Here is a 22025-nt window from a genome sequence, read left to right on the forward strand (position 1 = left end):
AAAACTTGACTGGACTGCTGCAAAGGAGACAGAAGCTTCAGATTCTTCTCTGCAAGATGTTTGTTTCTCTTTCTCAACTCTCTGAATTTATCACACCTGTCATAAACACTTTTAGTTCATCGGCCAGGGAAGGCCATCAGAGTATTTCTAACAAGATCTTCACTGGGTGCAAACTGGTGCAAGCAGCAGAAGGTGTACCAGAGTTGTACGCCTCTGCAGGATCTAGGTCCAACTCTCACTGCTGCACTTCTGTTGTTGCAGTTATTGCTGTGGGTGTGGATGTAGTTCCAGGTAATTTTATGTTGGACATGCAGCATTAGCCAGGGAACCCAGGAGCTAGCTGCAGGGCTGCGAGGAGAGGCTGGGGCTGCATAATTAGGCAAATTATCCATTTGCCTAATGACACCTGTGGGAAAACAGGTTTAAGGAAGGGTAAAAGGCTGACTGGGTGGTGCGGCAAGACTGGGAGGTGCTGCAGCGGGAGTGCCACGTGCAGCTCTTGAGGAGACCCTGGTGGAGCAAGCAAAAAAGCATGAGGAGGACTCCCAGGCTGGCCTGGGTGCTTCTGCAAGCTGCCTGCCTTGAGCAGCCTGGGCTTCTCTTTGAGAAGGCGTGCGGCGTACTCCAGCTTAATGGTACGTGCTAAGCAAGAACATCTGCTTATGAAGAGATAGATATGCTGAAGCACTTACTGATGTTTTGCTTCCTCCCCTTGTGTCACCTGAAATCTATCATCTGGCTGTGGTATCCCATCACAGTCCTTCTTGCAAATGCAGGGAAGCAGGGCAGTGGTGCACAGCTTTTAGAAAATGATTAGTGGTCTGTCAGGCTAACGTCTAAACATGGGCACTGACTCAGATGTGTTACCTATAAATCTGTTCATCAGCAGCTGAGGAACATATGTGCCTCCTCTTCCTTAAACATAAAAACATTAATTATGTTACATTGTACCACAGTAATGGGCAACATAGTGACAGAGGCTTGCCAAAACTTTAATTTTAACTGTAAATCTGCAGAGTCTGAAATGCCAATTCAAGCTGCCTTAAAAGATGAAGATAAAGCTGAAGTAGGAAGTGTAGGAGCAGGAGCTGATGGGGGTGGGCAGGAAGAAGTGGAGAATTAGCACAGACTAGCTGAAATACTTGCGATTAAGATAATGAAACTACAGTCTTCCCTGGACAGGGGACAGAAAAGAGCAAATTGCAATTCAGTAACAGCTTTGCTTCTGCACTAGTCATGGGGTGAAAAGATTTATTCTCTCCTATTGTTGTGCCTTGGCTTTCTACTATTTGGTTTTGCTGTACCTCCTTTTCTTTTCCCTCAAGTAATCATCTAATCACAGAGGGAATACTGAACAAAGAGCCCTTGGTGTCCTTTCTTTGGCTGAATTTTCATTCTGAATAGGGCCAATCAGGAGAAAAGATGAGGCACAGCATGCAGCTTGCAACTGTCCTTTGTACCTGGCTAAGAGCAATGAGAAGGAGCATCCAGGTTATTTATCAACAGAAATAGGAGGAGTATGGAAATCTGTGCACACCATCACAGAATCAACCAGGTTGGAAGAGACTTCCAAGATCATCCAGTTCAACCTATTGTCCAGCCCTATCCAGTCAACTAGACCATGGCCTCATCCAGTCTTCTCTTGAACACCTCCAGGGATGGTGACTCCACCACCTCTCAACTAGGAAGGGCACCAGGACTAGGTCCTCCTGTTGCAGTAGATGCTGTGCAATTGACTGTTCAGAGGGTTTATCTGATGAAGCAGTCCTGCTGATTTGGGGCAGACAGTGGAAGGCAGCATCTGCCAGTGCCACTGCTTATCCCATGCATGGTTTTTCCAGATCTGACACAATCCTACCTGGCCTCTGCTGTGACCCAGCTTCTGCCCCTGAAATCAGTGGAAAGGCAGGCTCTTTGGCAGCCAGTGATCTCTGCTGCAGTTGCCTCAGTCTGCCTCATTATGCCACAGGCAAGAGGACAATAACTTCTCTTTCTCAGGTTATGCAGATTCCCTCTGAACTCTCTGCCTTCATTTTACAATTGCCTGCAGTGTTTTCAGAGCCACCTGGCTGTGCTGAGGTTACACATCTGAAATGTTGCAGCCACATGCAGCAGATAGAGGGCTGGTTTTGGTAGTAGGTCTTAAAAGTCTTATCTCCCCCCTGGTCCCTTGTGTCTGTTCTTTAAGGAGAAGTAAGAAATTAAACTGGAGGTAGGACTGTACTGAAGGAAAAGCTGTATCTTTCACCTCTTGTTTGTTTATTCTCAGATTCTTCTTTCTCTTATACCAAATTCATCTCCACAGGAGTGACAAGGATGATACCATTTTTCTGCATAAGGAAAGCAAGAGCAATAAATACAGAACAAACTGCTCTAATGAACTATCACAGGTTTTTTTAAACAACACAAACCTATGGGTGGCTTATAAACTGCTCACAAGCCATCTCCCTGCTGTTGCTCCAGTATGCTTCTTGCAGATACCTATGGTCCTCCCATCTTCTGTAAGTAGTAACTCAACCCTTTCTGTGTGACTTACTCATTCTGATGTAGGAAATCTGTCAGAAACTCACATTTGACCTACAGATGCACTTGATCTGACTGAGCAGTACTTTAATCTGCCTAGGCCCAGCTTCAGCTGGCAATGTTGCCACAGGTGTTAAAAGGTCAAAATGTTTCAGTATCATGTGAAAAAAATCCAGTCCTGGACTGCAGAGGTTCCAGATAGAGCTACATAGTTGTTTTGAATATCCATAGGGTCCGTGGTTTGGGGTTTGTTTGTTGTGGTTTGGTTTTGCCTTTTTTTGGTTCTTTTTAGTTTTCCAGGAGCCATGGCATGGAAAATGCTTTACGTTTGTCTTTTAGCTAAAGGAACTTAATTGGCTGCCAGATGTATTCGCCTAGAGAAGAGCAGGTAGAAGTAGAAGCTAGCAACCCATCTGACCCAAAGTACAGGCTGGGGTGCAGGGCAGAGTTTGCAGCTGCTGTGTGGGGTGTTCCTCCCCTGTCAGATCAGCACAGGATGTATCTATCATAGAGCAGAACACTGAATATTCACTGTGCACTGGGCAGCAATATTTCATTTCATGCATCATTAAGAACTTGCATTGATTCCAACTAGTCATACAACCTCATCCTGAACTCACTTTGAAGCAAAAGGAAGAAAAAGTCAAAAGAAAATTTCTCCTTCCCAGGTCATTAGATGATAACTTTAAAACTTGGGTGCTTGATGAAATAGCCATTCTTTGTGCTGTCTCTCTTGGGGAAAATGCCAGATGTAGCATCCTGCTGGAAACCAGCAGGACTCCAGAGAGGGTTGTGGTTTCAGTGGAACACGGGCTTATTTAGCACACATCCACTTTGTGGTGGTGTGTTTGCAGGATGTCTTATCTCCCTGTCAGTGTTGGAGCCAAATTGATTTGATGTAAAGTTTGGCGCAAATATAATAATAAGAGGGAAAAATATCAGAAGAGAATAAGCTGGCACAGTAGCTACTGCTGGGCTCAGCAGCCAGTGGAGCTGACTCTGAAGCCCATGCTCCTGGGCAGCCTTCTTTGGTGCTCTGTGGTATGACCATGTAGGAGCACTGTGGATAGTAGTATGAGAACCATATCACCTTTGAAAAATAACATCTTTGTACATCTTTCAGTCTGAGGGCATTTAGTGGGTTTAGTTCAGTCTACAGTAGATGTCTGGGGCCTGGATCTAGATTAAGAACAGTAAAAGGATTCAGCAATACTGAGGCTGAGATGTCCAATGCTAGCCATTCCATGCAGGAAAACGCTGTGTCCTGCTGCTGGAAACACAGAGACATTAAAGAATTCTGCCTCTCCTTTCAGTCATTGCAGGAGATTTGGACCAAGCATGATGGCCCTCCCTAGGGTCTTGTCTGGATTGTCTGGGGTTGTTTGCCCATTGTGAACTCAGTTTAGGTGAAAAGCTGCCAAGGGTGATCTGGGAAGGCTCATGCAGCTCTTACCATCTCCTTTCAGTGGCCATTGCTTATTTCTAACCATGGTCTTTGGCATGTCCCTAACCAAATTTTCCAGTAATCACAGACACTTGTCACTCTCAAAGGCAGCCTATAAATGTTTGTCAGTTAAAGGAAGGAGTCCTGAAGACTGGAAGTGCTGCACACTTCTGTTGAATTCACAGTATTCATGAGGAATGTTATTGCTTGTTTATGCCAACAGTCCCTCCTCAACTTGAGAAAAAGGAAGGGGCAAAAAGAGGAAAGTTTAGCTGGCATCGTTACCAACTGCTCTTAATGGCATCCACCTTCCCATGACAAATGCTTTGAAGGCTTATTAGCTCTCTTCAGCAGGAGAGGTTGCCTCTTTGCCACTAATCTGTACAACCTGTCCCAGCATGTAGGGCAATGCAATATAAAAAAAAAACAGTACCATGTTAATACATTATTCACTGTTTGCATGAGGCAAAATAGCCTTCATAAAGTAGGTGGCAAAGGCTGTCAGGGATGCTTACTCTCCATGAACAGGCTGGGTTTATGGTACATGACATAGTCCAGAGCAGAACAAGAGCCTTGCTTTCCTTTCTCACCATAATTTTGCAAAGAACTTGCCTTTACCTTATATTTTAGTCTCTCATTGCCACAGTTTGACTTCCCCCTCCCCCCCTCTCTGTATCTTCAGATCCCACAGCATCTGGTGGCAAATCAAACACAGCAAAATGTTGGGTTTGAGCTTAACGATATTTTCCAAGTCATTTATTTACCAAATGGCCTTGGTGGAAGTGTTTTGTTCTGTATGTTAACAGGTGGTGCATACTCAATCTGAATGTATGGGTAATCAAATCATAGCAATAGGCAAGTCTCTCAGGGTCTTGTGTTGAAGTTGGGCAAGTCCTCATCAACTCGAAGGCTGCATGTTTTGACTGTCTGAGCTTCCTGGCCACTCTTTCTCCCAAACTCGGGCCTGAATTTTGCTGTCACATTACTTTAACTGCCATGGTTTGCTTTTCTGTACCTATTTACTTGTATCGCGTGGCAGTGACAGCTTTCACCAGAGACATTAGCAAATGGGCTTATCCAATACAAGACTTCAGCTAAAAAGTCAGGATTCAGCTGGAAAGTTGCCTCCTCTTCTTTCTTCAGACCCAAGCCAGACTTCAGCACTCTGCTCTCTCCTTGGCAGCCTGGGCCTATCTGTGGAGCTTGCCAGATGTGTCTTGCTCTTCGGGGTGTGTGCATGTGTGTGAGGGTGTTTGCTTTGTATTCTCCCATTTTCAATGACTAGGGATCTCAAAGGGAACAGAAATAGCAGTCAGATGTATAATTTCTGTTCAATGCATTGCCTTTGGATGAGATCACAGGCCAGTCTAAAAGCAGTCACCAAAGTCCCACAGGAGAAAGAAAACGAATGCAGAAACATTCTAAGGCATGCAGCCTCCCTTGCTTTTGTTGGCAAACCATGTCTTTTACTGTGAAAAATGATAACTTTGATCCAATTTCATCTTCTTAGAGAACCTGCAGAAATGTGCAGCTATCTGTCACAACCCCCATGACATCAAAGCATAAAGGACCTTTGCACATTACAGTTGATAAAAAACCCATTAGAAAAGTTGTGTCTGTTATTCAGCAAGATAACATCTCATTGTAATGGCACCAGAGGGCACTGTCTAAAATTGTGACCCTTCTAACTCTAGAATTAGGTAAGATCAAACTGTAAACTTAGACATGGAAGTGTTTTTCTTTTTTCAATCCACCAAACAACAGGAGCAGATGTAGGTTATTTTTTGGATAAGACATCCCTCTTTTGGACTGATTTCACATGCTAACTTTGCTTGGGAACTGCTCCTGTTGGTGACCATGTGTTCAGCACATCTGCTTTGGCTTGTTGTTTTCTCTGAGACTGACAATATTGTGGCAAGACGTCAGAGTGAATCGAGGTGAAGAAAAAGGAAAAGGAAAATGAACATGAAAGAGCTGCACTGCAGGTCCAAATGAACCCTGGGAGACTTTCCATCCCTTGATCCTCCATGTGTATAGTAGGATATGTGTAGAGGGATTTGAATAGGTGGGAGGAACTGACAGGCTTGAAGTAATACCTGGGCTTGTCTTGTCACAGTGAAAAACTGAGCTTGAGCGAACATGCTGGGAGGACATTTTTGACTTCCAGCCCACGGGAGAGGATACCTTCAGAAAGTTGGGAAATCCTGCCAATGACTCATCAAGGCTGGTTTCACTCTTCACTGCATAATGCACTCATTCATCAAACTGAAAGGGTTTCAATCAATATTGTCAAATGAAAAAGTTATGTGCTATATACACATGCACGGACAAGTGCACTCAGTTATGCAGAGCATATGTGATGGCCATCTTCAGATAAATTACAGAGCTGGGGTCCAAACTGCACTTACTAAAAATCTCTCTCTCTACCTGTGCCTTATTTGCCTGAAGTTACTCACATCATATTACTTATTTTTTTTTCAGCAAGCAACCATCACTAAATGAGAACATCTGAATAATAAAACCTGTCCCAAAACAACAACAGCAAAACCCACCACCAGCAAAACCCAAACCACCACCACCAAAAATCAGAAGCTTTTTCTTCCTCTCTTCAGCCTACAGCTGCTTCACCAAAACCACTTGTCTGAAGGTGCCGAGGAGGCAGCATTCAGTCCCACCATAGAGCAAGCCTGAAATCTGAGGTCAAGCTAGCAGAAGCTCAGTTCAGGTAGACAGAGAAATTTTCACAAGATCCAAGGCTAACTCTAACCCAGAAATAATTTCACTGGGCTATCAACAGTACATCAGTCATGCCCCAAATATAATGTTATAGGATTCTTCCCTTTACAGAAACATGGGCACAGGCATGGACTGAGTGATGTGGCTGGGGAGGTGCAGGCACTCTGGGTTCTGCTCTTTGTTCAGTCTCTGTCTGCAAAAAGGGAAGTGATGAGAATAAATATTAATTCTCTTAATATTCCTCACCCTTGGACTACAGATAAAGCTAGCTGGTGAGAGAGAAAAAAAGGTGAAAGAAGGATTTTTTTGTGGCTATTAGCCAATTCTAAAAAATGTAAGCAGTGCCTGGGAGTAATCCCATTTTCTGAAATAGAGGCCAGAGTTACAGATCTCTGCCTTGATTCCTGACATCTCAGCAACTTTGCCTCGTGGCAACCTGCCTGGTAAGTATGAACCTGGAGACCTTTTTTTCATCATTTGTGGTTCCTCATCCACATAGAAGTCTGGTCTCTGGGGGCTCTAATCATCCCTAATGGCTCTGAGCACCTTCATCTGTGACCTCTAGTCTCCCCTTCTGCTCATGGCTCATCCTGTGGGTGATAGGGCCCGTGGGGACAGGACAAAGGTCAATGGTTTTAAACTAGAGCAGGGTAAATGTAGATTAGGTATTAGGAGGAATTTTTTTACTATAAAGGTGGTGAAACACTGGAATGGGTTGCCCAGAGAAGCTGTGGATGCCTCATGCCTTGAAGTGCTGAAGACCAGGCTGGGTGAGGCTCTGAGTGACATGGTTTAGTGGGAGGTGTTCCTGTCCAAGACAGGGTGGGGGTTGGAACTGGATTATTTTCAAGGTCCTTTCCAACTCAAGCCATTCTATGATTCTCTCCCCTGGTCCGGGACTCTGTTATCTGCCCTTATCTCTGTGCCTATTGCTGCAGGTACAGTCTGGCTGTGCTGTGTTGCCTCCTGGTTCTACTTCTCTCATGGAGCAGCCCTGCTCTTACTGGTCCCTGATGGTAGACTTTGTGTTCTGAGACAGCCAGCTCAGCTGTGATGTAGGGTTTCATGCAGAAGTTTGAAGCTCAGAGTGTTAATTGTGAATGGAATTAAATTTTTGATGTATTGCTGCTGTTTGTGAAATGGAGTTGCTACCCTTCTGTGAATAGGCATCAGGGAAAGAGAATCTTAGATACCAGTGTGTTTTCCCTTGTCATTATTGCCTATGAAAACTGTAAGAGTTGATTGGCTTAATTGGTACAACCCTGCTGAGTTCTGCCCACACACCAACTCCCAGAGCATTAATGTGCAGGGAGCTCCTTGCTAACTTCTCCCAGTGTCAGCTCCCAGCTCCTTGGTAACTTCTTCCAGCTGCTGCCACATGGGCAGGTGCTGTGCAGGCATATCTGTGTGGCATTGCTCTCTGGAGGTACCCAACCGAAGAGCATGACAGTGGTTGGCTTTTAAGGCAGATCACTGATTCAGATGAGGATTGAGTAGAGAATTTGCCTGTCAGGATGAAATCTCACTTGTGAAGTGTTTTATATGGAGATCTCAAAGAATCCTGTAAGATGGATGTATAGCAACTTAAAAATACATGAGAGTTGAAGGGATTTTTTTAATGTGCACAAAATGGAGCAGCAAATCATGTAGTGAAGATTTGATTTGACATGGGATGTGCACTGCAGTGCTCAGTCTAGAAAAGTACTTATGCAGACTTTAGGTTGCAGGATGTGAATAGGCTCATTGGAGCTAATGTTAAGCCAGCAGGTGAGAATTTTATTGATCTGGGGATGGGTGCATTGAGCGTCCTTCAGGAAGAATACCTTCCATGTTCTTACGGGCTTGGACTGAATGAGGCATGCTAAGCTCAGCTGCCTTGTGCTTTCTGCAGGGGAAACTACTCTGATGTCAGTCTGCATCTTTGTTGGTGACATGGACAGTGCATGAGTGCACCCTCGGCAAGTTTGCTGACAACACCAAGCTGTTTGGTGCAGCAGACACGCTGGAAGGAAGGGATGCCATGCAGAGGGACCTGGACAGGCTGGAGAGGTGGGCACAAGCCAACCTCATGAGCCTCAACAAGACCAAGTGCAAGGTCCTACATCTGGGTCGAGGCAATGCCAAGCACAAATCCAGGCTGGGCAGTGACTGGCTGGAGAGCAGCCCTGAGGACAGAAACTTGGAGATGCTGGTGGACGAGAAGCTCAACATGAGCCAGCAGAGGGCCAACCAGATCCTGAACTGCAGGAGGAGAAGTGTGGCCAGCAGGTGGAGGGAGGTGATTCTTCCCCTCTACTGCACTCTGGTGAGACCCCACCTAGAGTACTGCATCCAGTTCTGGAGCCCCCATTACAAAAGGGATGTGGATGTGCTGGAGCACGTCCAGAGAAGAGCCACAAGGATAATCAGAGGGCTGAAGCACCTCTCCTATGAGGACAGATTGAAAGATTTGGGGCTATTCACTCTGGAGAAGAGGAGGCTCCCAGGTGACTTTATTGTGGCCTTTCAGTATCTGAAGGGGGCCTCCAAAAAAGCTGGGGAGGGACATTTTAGGATATCAGGGAGTGACAGGACTAGAGGGAATGGAGCAAAGCTGGAGATGGGTAGGTTCAGAGTGGATGTGGGGAGGAATGGGTTGCCCAGGGAGGTGGTTGAGGCCCCATCCCTGGAGGTGTTTAAGGCCAGCTGGATGAGGCTCTGGCCATCCTGATCTAGGGTAGGGTGTCCCTGCCTGTGGCAGGGAGGTTGGAACTAGATGATCCTTTTGGTCCATTCCAACCCTGACTAATTCTATGATTCAGTTTTCTGAATTGCCAATCCAGGCAGCTCAGCCCTGGCTCTGACATCAGCAAAGGGACAGCACAGCATTACAAGCCACAGGAAATTAGAATTGCAGTTTCCAAGCTGCTCTGTTGTGGTCACTGTAGAATGAAGACTCTTTTAACTGGGCAATTATTTTAATTGTTCTTGCTTGTGCAGGAGGAAAAAGAGTTCCTCTTTCCTGCAACTCTGGCCTAACTTTGTTTTATTAATTTAGGTGTCTCTGTAGGGACAATTTCTCTCCTATTCCCCTACAGCTCTTCTTGCTTGTTCCCCACTTTCATTCACTTAGTTCTCCCAGTGGTCTTGATCTCTTTTCAGTGTGGAAGCTCCTAGACCCTTTCACTTTTGTGGTTCACTATTTGTGAAGCTTCTGCAGAACCTCCCTGCTAGATGGAGGCTGTGCACTTTCTGCTAGAGAAGCCAGCATCACTTCAAATATGCTGGAGTCCCTCTAGCCCTTTGTGCCTGTGGGGTGTCTGAGACATCACCTCAGCATGGTTCCAGCTCAGTAAATGAAGTAAATTATGTATTAACCAACAACATAAGTAAACAGTGTGACCTGCTCTCTTCCTGTTGCCAGTAGTTGCTGGTGTGTGCCACAGCTCAGCTCTGTGCTGGTGTGAATGAATCTGGTGGCTGGATTCTCAGCCGACGTGGTGGTACTATGATGAGCTCAAGCTCTCCATCCAAGCCTGGAAAGAAAGCCACTATCTTTACCTCTCAGCACTTTGAGAAGAGCCATGTACTGCTGAATCAGCCTCTCAAACAGCATTAGGAACTTTCCCCTCCATCCATCAGCACAAGCAGTATAAACACATGGAGACCGTGCTTGGAAAGAAGATCTCCAGCGTTCCCCTAACAGTAACCAAGTATCAAATCCTGAGACAACAGTTTCCTTTCCAGATTAGAATGTAGGCAATCCAGTAGCCTTTTAGGAAAACCAGCGTGCATTACCACCCGCAGGCTTTGGAGGTCTTACTTTCTAGAGTGTTTATTTACTGGGAAAAAAAAAAACCAATAATTCCCTGCTCATTCTTCTTTTGCAGACAGAGTCAGCAATTTGACTGCTAACTGGATTGAGCACTTTCTAATACCAAAGCATTTGTGCCAGCGTCAGCCTTATTGTGACTGGAGCTCCCTCCTTGGAGAAGGTTGAAAGCTATGGCGGCAGGCGCAGATGGGAGAGGTTTATTGCAGATGTGGGAACCCACACAACGAGCTGCAGTGCTAGGTAAGGTACTTTATTTAGCATTTAGCTTTGCCTCACAAGTCTACGCCTATTAATTCACTCCCAGGAGACCTATTGTAATTTTCCAGACACCTGAGAATTTTCTAGCAGATGTCACTTTAAACAAAACCAAAAAACTTGGAGACCTATCTACTGATTCTTACTGGTGCCTGAAAGCAGTAATTCCTACACTGAAATTACTCCTTCTTAAGGTAAGAGAAGGACAGGCTCCAGTGACTGCCTAACAGCAATATTTTCTTATGTTAAAAAAACTTAAGAGTGGAAAAGGGAGGTCTGCTGTGTTGGAGGGGAAGGAAAGGTTGGGAATGAGTACTTGGAATCAACTTGGAATGAATCCTGGAAGGGGCTGGAATAGTCAGCTTCCAACTGGAATGTGTCTAGATATGAGAAACTTTACATAAGTTTTTCTCTGAGCCTCAGTCAGGCAGATAATGAAATTATCTGGAAGACAAATAGGAAAATACACTTAGGAAAACACCAATGCCAAAAACATTGCTAAACGACAGTTTAAGCAGGGAGCTTGTCAGCAGATGGCTAAGACCCGAAGCTTTGCAGTCATAGCATGATTATATCCTCCTCCTTGCCCAAATGTATACAATATAAATTGAAATTGTATAATCAGTGTATCCAGCTCCTTTGCAATCTAACAGATTTCCACTGCTCACTCTGTTTCTGACGCTGTTTCAGGGCAGCTACAGAAGTTAAGACCATCAAGGTGAGTACCCACGGTTTTGCCTGCCAGCAGTGTAGGTGGCAGATGAATACACTCATTTTCCTGGTTACCCCACTTCTAGTTGGTCCTGTGGGAAGGTTCAGGAGAGTGATTGCTCAGTGTGGTGAGAGCTGCTGGGAAGCTGGGGGTGGTGCTGTCTAGCAGGTTGCCTTGTCCTCCTGTGCAGCATCAAGTCAGATGTGGGAGGACTGAACAAGAGCATGGGAAGGCTGAAGTTCTGCTGTGTTCAGGCTGTGTGCCATTAAGCCTGCTCAGGAAGGTGTTACTTCATTGCTTCTGTCACAAGAAAAGGAGAGCTTAAGTAGTGCTGTTCTTCTGTCTGTCACTAAACAGTTAAGAAAACAAAACCATTTAAAAGCTAGATGCCCGAATCTTCCCCTGGCTGCCAAGGTGGTGAAGTGTTAAGAACTTTGCTGGCTCAGTCAGGTCAATCCATGAGCATTAGAAAATCAGGCAGTGGACTGTGCTGCCCATCTGTCAAGAAAGTTACCAAACAGCTTTCAATTAATTCTTTTCAGGAGGAATGCAAATTGTCTTTGCTTAGGACAGCTCTGCTGGAGGCCAGAGCCTGTGCTGTGTAAAGCAGTGTTGTTCCAGAGAAATTACTGCAACTTTGCTGGCTTGTAACAGCTGAGGATATGGGCTAGGAAAGTTTTGCTTAAACCTTGTATAATAAAACGTTTTAGCACATGATGAATGTTAGCTTTCTCAGTAGTTCCAGGTAATAATGAGTTTCTGATTGCTTAGGTTAACTCTTCAGCGTTTGAGTCTTCATCAGCAACCTTGCAGCAGTTCCAATTAAATGAGTTGTGTGGTCGATGTTTTTTTCCTCTGAGCTGCAGAAAATGGTTTGCAATAGTTACAGAAACACAAAAGACTTACATAATAGGATTAATATACAAAATCAAAGCCTGTATATAGATATATAAGACGACATTGAGTTGAGAGGAAAATACTCTTTGTGCAGTAATAGGATTAATATACAAAATCAAAGCTTGCATATAGATATATGAGAAGGCATTGAGTTGAGAGGAAAATACTCTTTGTGCAAAGCACTGCATGTGCATGGCAAGTTCCTGTAACATGACTCTATTTATGATAGGAGCTTCCAAAGACATATTTTCAAAGTTCTCTTCCTTTGCTGTTCTCAGCCTCTCCCTTCCTCATTGGAAGGCCAATTACTGGGATAACTCAGAAGTTTCTGTCACTACTTGAGCAGTTTCTCAAAACAAGTATCAGCTTAAAAAAGCATTGTCAGAGGAAACTGAAAAAAAGCTACAGGGATATGGCTGGAGGGGGAAAAGGGAGGAAGTGTCAGTTGCCTACTTCCAAAGCAATTGTGGATATGGATTGCATGGAGGCCTTCTCATCAGCAGGGTGTCTGACAGGTCTATCAGGGAAGAGTTCATCTACTTCTGTAATAGTAGTTATTTGAACAGCTAGAGATCGATATAGTTTCTAGGGGAGATGCTACTATTTATTGGGAAATAAGAGAGAAGCACTGGTGGAAGTTTGCTTTCTGTTTCTACAGTAACGACCATCAGGAGGACTGTGCATATGTTTACTCTAGCTAGTGGCTCCAAACTCCATGGCTGCCGAGCGAAAGCAGACTTGTATGGCACGTACAGGGCACCGCTTGCTTTGCCTCCCGACTTTTCAAAGCGCAGGGTGGTCAGACTGTGGGCAGTGATGAGTTAGCACCTGAAGAACAGGACTTGTGAAATAAAACTCAGCTCTTAATTTGTATCTGCCCCTGGACAGTGATGGGGCAGATACAAATTAAGAGCTGAGTTTTATTTCACTCATGTCTGCCTGCAAGTGCTTCTTATAGCCTCTTCTGCTTCCAGGCTTTCTGTGAATAGCTTTGTGTGCAGAGGGCACCCTGTTATAAGCCCAGGAAACTCCCAGTGCTGAAGATCAGCAGCTCTTTTCTGTGTAGAAAGCAGAAATATCCTGATAGATGTCCTGGTGTCCTGGATACCCCAAATTCCTCTCACTTTGTGATTTGAATGGGAGAGTAAATGCGCAAAAAACCTTGTGATGGTTTGAGTGTTACCTGCCCCCACACACTTTGGAAAATCACCCAGATTAGACTTAGTGGCTCTGGAAATTGAATGGAGCTTTGTATTTACAGCTTAGCACATACTGCTTGCCAGAACGAGATCGAGGCAAAGTGATGTAGTCAATCTGCCAGGCTTCACCATACTTACACTTTGACCATCTCTCACCATACCATAAGGGCTTGATTCACTTAGCCTGCTTAATAGCAGCACAAATGTCACAGTTATGGATGACTTAGGTGATAGTGTCCATGGATAAGTCAATTGACCTATTGCATGTCCATCGGTATGTTGCATCTCTGCCTTGATGTCCAGATGAGTCGTGGGCCCACCGAGCTAGGAACAGTTCACCTCGGTGTTTCCAATCAAGGTCAAGATCAGAGTTTGTATCAATGTGAGAAATGTTAGCAGCTTGGTCTGCCTGCTGGTTGTGTTAGTGTTCCTCACGGCTCTGCTCTGGGGCATGTGTGCATCTATGTGCCGCACCTTCACTGGAGTACTCTCCAGCCGTGCATCGGTGTCCTGCCATAGGTCAGCACACCAAATCGGCTTTCCTTTCCTCTGCCAACCATGCTTCTTCCAGTCCTTCAGCCAGCCCCATATACCAGCAGATATTTACAATCTATACAGGTATATACAGAAATACACAAGTTAAAAAGTAACACAGAAACACAACAGCCCTCTCAGAAACCTGAGTCCCTAGGAGGGGCTCACAACTGCCCTCTCACCCCTCTCTACCGTACCCAAGATCTTGCCTGTGGTGGTTTGGGTGTTCCCCGCCCCCCCACACTTTAAAAGTACCCAAACTACACTCAGCCAGTTCTGGGAATATAAATGAAGCTATTTATTTACAGTTATATACAGAAATACAGTTATATACAGAAATATACAAGGTAAAAATAATACAGAAACACAACTCCCCTCCCAGAAACCTGAGTCCCCAGGAAGGGCTCTCAACCACCCCTGCACTTTCCCCCTACCCCTCTCAACCTTACCCCAGTCCTAAGGAAGAATAGAGGTTCAGCCAAGAGGTTGAGAAGCAAAGGTGAGGTTAGGGAGATGCAACTCAGTCAAAGCCCCAGCCCAAGAGTGAAGACAAAAATGGCTAAAGTGTTATCTAATGTTTACATTCTTCTTCAGCGAGACTCTGAGGGAAGGAGACATCACCATTGTTTTCCTTTCATCTCACCAAAACATTCTAGCCTGCTTTAAACTAGCACATTGCCTTATGGTTAAGGTAGTATGGAGGGTCAGCCAGGGGGGTTTAGGAAGCAGGTGGATTAGTCACAAAGACGGCAGGTTAGGTTTGAGGCAGAGACAAGCTCAGCCCAAAGCTCAGACAGGGACTGTGTTATCTGTGTTGGTGTTCTTGTTCTTCTACATCTCAGCAAGTGAAGTAGACATCACCATTGTTTCCTTTTCACAGCCTGTAATCGAATTCTTCTCACCAAAACATTCTAGCTCGGCTCAAAGTAGCACAATTCATCCCTGTCTATTTCACCCAGAAATATTGCTGAGAACTGTCAGTCTAATCTAAACCAATATTTACACTAGTGAATAGTACAAGTTCAGTTCACACTTCATTCTGGCTATCTTGGCTGTAGGTGCCTCAAAAGCTCAGAGAACAGCAGCTTGTCTCCTCACAGGTGAGCCCAGAACATTCCACGAAGGCTCAGAGAACGGCAGTTTGTCTCCTCACAGGTGAGCCCAGAACATTCCACGAAGGCTCAGAGAACGGCAGTTTGTCTCCTCACAGGTGCGCCCAGAACATTCCAGAAAGGCTCAGAGAACGGCAGTTTGTCTCCTCACAGGTGCGCCCAGCACATTGCAGCTAGGCTCCCATTAGCACACACCTGTTTCTGCCCTCCGCCCTGCAGGCTTGCAGCGGGGAGCAGCAAAGGGTCCTTCCGGCTCGGGGGTGACCTGTGCAGATGCCTGCGCTGAAATTGGGCTGGTGATCGGCTGTGTGCTTCGTGCCTAGGAAATGGTAAATCGACTCTTTGTCTAGGGGCAGGTATAAATATAGGGGTTCTTCCCGCCTTGGGGAGCTTCCCGCCTTGATAGTGCCTGCGGAGAGAGTCCCCTGGCACTGCGGAGGGCGGCTCTCCCCACCTGAGCACTCTGCGAGCTTCACAGGCTTAAAGAGGAGCTGGCGAGCACCTGCGCTGCTCTCTCTCTCGGGCCCTGGTCACTGATTGCTGCCTGCCGGCCGGCCGGGTATACCCTAGCGATTTTGGCTCTCCCCCTCCCATCGTGAGAGCAGCCTCATCCCCTGACCATCCCACTCGGGAACAAGTGCTAGAGACATTTCTGGGTTTGGCGCTCTGACTCCTCTCGGACCTCTGCGGTGCGGCTCTCTAGTGGATATTGCCGGTAAGGTGTTGCGGCCCAGCTCACTCCGTGAGTAGGCTTTTCTGCTCAGCCTGATTGGTAATGGGGGAAAGCTGGGTTTATAGCTTAGCCTTTTTCGTTGCCTGACTTATGAAATAGCCAAAGAGATCTCTAGTATCTTTTGTAAGATATTCTTGATCAAACTGGGTCTGCTAGTTAAACAGAATCGATTTCTGTACGTAGTTTTGGGGGCAGGGCTTCAGGAAAAGAAAATAATCCTAATTGTTATATATTTCCTGACTTGGCAACGTTAAGTCCCTGCCTCTACAACAGTGGGTGACAGGGGAAAGGTTTGGCTGTAGCTCTGAATTTCCTTAAGAGTGAGTCACAGAAACATCCAGGTTGCAAAACCCTCTCAGGATTGCCAAGTCCAACCTAGAGCCCTCCTCTCAAAGATTCGCCTTAAACCATATCCCCAAGCACCACGTCCAAACAACCCTTAAACACATCCAGGGTTAGTGACTCAACCACCTCCCTGGGCAGCTCATTCCAGTGCCTGACCACTCTCTCTGTGAAAAACTTTTTCCTAATGTCCGGTCTAAACCTCCCCAGTCTCATCTTGAGGCCATTCTCTCATTCTCCAGTTAGCTGTGAGAAGGGACCAGGAGCAGCCTCTCCACAATGCCCCTTCAACTAATTGTAGACAGCAGTGCGATCTCTCCTCAGCCTCCTTTTCTTCAGACTAACCAGCCCCAGCTCCCTCAGTCACTCCTCAGGAGATTTATTCTCCAGGCCCTTCACCAGCTTCATTGCCCTCCTCTGGACCCACTCCAGCACCTCCACATCTCTCTTGTATTGTGATGCCCAAAACTGAACACAACAGAAGGTCTATTTATTCAGCACATACATAAGACTTGGCTCTCCGGTCTCTGTGAGGGGGCAGTTGTGAAGCACTGATGCCCTCTATTGCGTCAGACCCCTTAAGGAAAGTCATTTCTATGAGCACCCATTGCAAAGAAAGCAACACACTTAGGATATGGGCACTTAAGGACTGGGCTCTGGTAATGTAATGATTAGGGAGACAGTAAATACTGCTTTATGGTGTGTTGTCAAAGCCAGGCAGGAACACTTCTACTCTGTTAGCAAATATACCTGCAATATCTTTACCTTAAATGAGCTTTAAAGGTGTTTTCTCTCCTTCCCTGTTTACTTTGTGCCACTGTTTTCTGTGCATGCTGCAATATTTTGCTCCTGAAGAGGTGTGTATGAAAAGCTCATGAATAACAAATGAGGATTTATGTTTGTGGATTTTGAAACAATATTAATGTGACTATTGCTTTTAATCTTTGCCTTTGAATGATGCATTGAGCTGCAGGTAATCCCAGAGGGATATTATTGGGGTCTGAGTATTGAAAATGTCTCCTCCTTTTGTCTTCTCTGCTATTAAGTGTGGAATTGAGTGTAGAAAAGTGAGGAAAGTAGGACAAACACAGTCTTTCTGATTTAATGTCTTATTTTACAGTCTGAGAGCTCCACCAGATGTATAATGTCGTGGGGAGCGTGGGGGGAGGGATGGGGTGTGGGTGAGAGGAGGGGAGGAGAAAGCTGAGAAATTCTGAAAAATCTGAGTACAAGCTACCTATTATGAGAGAAATGATGTCTGTCCATGTTAAAGCTTGATCCCCAGTAATGAAGACTGAAATTAGCTGTTTCTAAGAAACTTTTTTTCACCTAGAAGCTCAAATCACCCTTTCTCTTTGGAAATGAATAAATACATTTTCTTTTTGGCTTCTGAGTTCCAGAACTGGAAGCTAAACTGAATTTTGCAGGCCAGCTTCTGAAATAATAGTGGGGAAAAAAGTGAAATGCTTGCAATTCTATTGGAAGGAAATTGAATTGACTGTCTCTTCAAATTTACCCTCCTTTATCTGACTGTGATAGCATGCTATTTCTTTAAGAGAACAGACCTCTGAAAACATTCTCCAGAATGGTAAATATGAGAGAGGAGAGAGAGAAAAAAAAAAGATGTCTGGGAAGATTCCATGCAAATACACTTCCCTACATATTTGTAAGCAAACAGGAAATCTTGCTAGCTCCGTAAATCTACTGCTCTTTTCATGCCATCGAACAAATACTGTTTGTTATCTTTGCTTGTCAGTAATACTGCTGTTAACTTCCATTCCTACATTGCTGGCCAGCCAGCTCTATCCACACAGATACAGCAGTAGAGGAAACTTGAGGGCAGGAGGAGAAAAACTTAGTACGATTTTAATTCTCATTTCTTGTTCAGCTGCATTTCTACTGAATATCTTTTTGCGATATCCATCAAACTCAACTCCAGCCAGCCTGCAGGGGTGCTTCAAACTCCTCAGCCTCAGCAGTCATGCCTAGGGTTTGTCCTGAGCCACAGGCAGCTTTCCCTGGGCAGCAGCAGTGCTGAGGGCTTGTGTGTTTCCTCCAGGGAGCAACGCTGCTCCTGGAGATGGGCAGAGAACAGAATGGCTGCTCTCTTGTGCTTGGCCTGACACAGGGCTGGGGAGAGCAAGCAGGAGGATGAAAGTAGAGCAACAAGAATGGATGGACTTGAGGTACTCAAAAGGTGTAGCTTCCCCCACCGTTTGTGTCACGGCAGCAGCCTGTGTCGGGATAAGCTCCTTTGTGTGACTGGTGGGTTCCCATCTTCTGTGGGGAAATGCTGGTTGTAGGGAAGCCTTTTGCAGGCTCTACCAAGCCACATCCCATTGCATCTCCTGCACTTAATCCCCTTCCTGAGGGATTTTCTAGCAGTAGTATTATGACTGGCTCAGCTGAAGGTAACACAGGTTTGCAAAAAAAGCAGACTGTAAAGCCTATGACACTTAAGAAGCTTGAAGTGTGCAGAAATTTAAATGTGGTCAATGCTGTTGGGGAGATCAGAACTGAGAAAGCTGTGGTGCAAGGCTGGCTGAGAAGGAGTAGTGTCCAGTTTTCGGGAGAAAAGGTGCTGCAGGTCTGCAGCTCTTGTGTACACATGAGTCTGAGGCCAGTAAAAGGTGACAGGTGGATAAGAGGGTGAAGGTTAGGTCCCTTTGTCCTGGAAAACAGTTTAAATTCCAGTGGGAATTCTTATTCTTACAGCTAAGACAGCCCTGTCCTTGAAAGCTGGTAGACCTAATTATGAGAAGCTTATAGGGAGGGCAAATAGATCATCTTTGCTTCTCGAGTTAATCTTGATATATAATGCATGGCAAATATTGTCTTGTTTCTTTTAAAAAGCGTCAGTGAGAGGAAATTCCAGAGCCGGGAAATGCAATCTTTCAAAGGATTAAGGGAGAACTAACTAACATGAACCAGATCATTAGCTTTGTATTTTCTGTTCCACCTTCTGATGCCCATATTTCACTCATGAGGATGAGTTGGAATGACTCCAAAAACTAAGTGGAAATTAATTTCTCAAAGGCTGATCTGGAAGTTAAGATGCATTTCAAAATCACTTGCTTTACAGATCCCATCCATTTGCCCCGAAGAAAGAAAGAAAATAATGCTTTATGTAGCAACATGAAGTGCAAGTTAAAATGAAGATGGGTGAGCCGCTACAGGAGGCTCCGGGAGAAACCAACCAGCAGCCCAGCACTGCTGTGAAATGCCACATCAGCCATCGTCAGGCTGTATTTAACAGGGTTAAAACAGAGGGCATTTTTAGGAAGCTGGGAGGACAATGCAGGGAGGATAGTACATGTGTGATTTCACTGAAGATTTTAAGATACCAGACCTAGGTTTTGGAAGAGATCCCTTATATTATGAAAACCTACAACACAGAAAATTTGGGGAGGGGGAAATCAAAGGTTTGCCTTTGCTTGCAACTTTATGTTCTCCAATTTAGACTATTTAAGAGCCTGTTTTCAAAATGAAAGTAACGTTGATAAAATGCTGAAGCTTTCTTCTTCCTCTAGAGCGTGTTTTTTATGATATATGTATTGTAATCTTTCTAAAATACCAAACTTATGAAAGACTTAATTACTGCAAGAATATTTTTCTCTGACAGAAAACTGCTTTGCAGAAGATTGTGCAGAGCTGACTTCCAAGGAACTTTAACATAAACTATTTCAATTGCAAGCAAGCAAACAAACAAAAGACAGAGGAAATTAACCAGATGTACTTTTTTGTTAGGTAGATCCTCCCAAGCTCCAGATAAACGCAGAAGTAGGAAAATGTAAGGCTCTCGTGGGATTAGATTCTAGGCTCAGCCTCAAATAATGTCCCTAATTTTAAGGCTGAGAAGTAAAGGGTGAAATACTAGTGCTTTGAGTTATGAACACACTTAAGGTCTTTGCTGAACTATGATATGAGACTAATGAAGATAAATATTGTGAAAATGATTAAAGCCTGATTGCACAGAAATGCATTTGTATTACTAATATTAGGTAATTAAGGTCTTTCTAGCTATGCTTACAGATAGGTAAGAGGGATTGCAGTGAAATGAGTTTTCAGAAGTGTTGAAAACCCCTCTTCTACCACTTTTTTTCCTGTGTGCCGTGATTATATTTAGCATTTCTAGACACCTCATGTAAAGTCATAGGGCAGCTGAGGAGTGGCATAACTCATCTGCTTTCTCCTCTAGCCTGCAGATCATTTTGGAAGAGATTTTTTTTCCTGGTATAGAATAGGGAAGACAGGATCAAGTGCTGCAAGTATGGTACAAATCATCTAATCCTGACACTTTGTATCTTGATTCACATTGCAAGTCAAAGTGTGCCTTGGGGTAAATAAAATGCTGACTTTGCAAAAGGAAGTGTCAAACCCAGGATTTTAATAGCAGTGGAGGTTATGCAGTGACATTCAGTATGACAGACTCCTCAGATGAGTTAGCACGTGCCAGCTGAATTGAGAAAAACACCCACTGAAGGAAAGCTAAAGATGGAGTGTGGGTGATGTGTTCCCTCCTCCTCTGGGGAAGGACCAAAGAGCAAGAAGGCAAAGTGGCCAAATCTGTGGAGAAATTCTCTGCACAAATGTAGAACTGAGGCTCCCAAAGCTGCTGTGTAAGCCTCTTTCCTAAGGTTAATTTAAAACAGAAAATGCAGTACCCATGAAAAAGCTTCCTATAAAATGTGCCTTTTCATCTGCTTGAACCTGTTTGCACTGGCTGAAAGCAGTAACTGCTAATGATTCTTTTGGTTCAGTGTTGTTCTGGACAAATGATAGCAATTTTCTAGGTCACAAATGTATGTAGCAGTCTTTGATACTGTCTATAATTGCGCTTGAAGTTCAAATGCCTGATGTTTAACGTGGCCCATTCCATTAGAGGATTGCTCCAAGTCAAGTCAGTGGCAAAAGTCCCTGTGACTTCAGTGATGAAGATTTGCACCTTTAGATGTGTTTCATCTTGCTTTAGAGGAAGGTTTTGTTTTCTTTTAATTCACTAGATGGTAGCAGTGCACAAATTCTGTTCTGTGTGTTTTGGGTTCTTTTAAAATTCTAATCAGACTCACATTCAGAATCTTCCTTCGTTTCCCAGCCCATCCTCTCTGAGTCTTGTACTGGGGTCTTCAGGGGAAAGAAAACAAAAGGTTTTAAACATCCTTTTGAAAAGATGCCAAAATTTGTGCCATTCTCCAGATGTTTTCATGTGATGGCAGAAGCCAGATTGTGTTGGAAGACTACAGCTACTGATGGTCAGACAATGACATCAACATGCAAGGCTGAGCCTAAATACTTTCATCCAGCCAACATATGCAAAAAAGAAGAAAAAGACATGAAATTGCCATTAGTTCTGTACCCCTTCCATCACTTTTCACTGAATTGTCTGCCATGTATCTGGCATCACCATTAAATGCACGTCTGTTTTGATAGTAGTTGGTCCTGGGAAAGTCACTGTGTTCAGCAAGGGACAATCCAGTTGGCAGTAGGCAGGAGGACTTGGGCTTCCAAACTGCTGATCTAGGGCAGGGTTGTTGCTGAGTATAATCCATTTTTGTCAGCAGTGGATGTGCAGATAAACAAGAAACAGTAATTTGAAACAGATGTTGCTGTTTCATACACTTTTGTCCTACATAATACACTGCATAAGCTAGGGTTAACCTCCTGATCCGTGTTTCTACATGAGCATTAACCATTTCTTGGGAGGGAGGAAGGGAAAATTTTACA

At 44.6% G+C, this 22025-nt stretch overlaps 1 long non-coding RNA gene across 1 annotated transcript; it reads left to right on the forward strand.

Annotated features, from left to right (window-relative positions):
* Window positions 1-467: 467 nt before the first annotated feature.
* LOC135180538 (uncharacterized) lies at window positions 468-21733 on the forward strand. The gene is made up of 3 exons (XR_010304481.1): window positions 468-635; window positions 10573-10757; window positions 21397-21733. It is a non-coding gene; the product is annotated as an uncharacterized LOC135180538 (long non-coding RNA).
* Window positions 21734-22025: the final 292 nt, after the last annotated feature.

The sequence above is a fragment of the Pogoniulus pusillus genome, chromosome 13 (genome assembly GCF_015220805.1).
Source record: "Pogoniulus pusillus isolate bPogPus1 chromosome 13, bPogPus1.pri, whole genome shotgun sequence".
NCBI classification, from domain to species: domain Eukaryota; kingdom Metazoa; phylum Chordata; class Aves; order Piciformes; family Lybiidae; genus Pogoniulus; species Pogoniulus pusillus.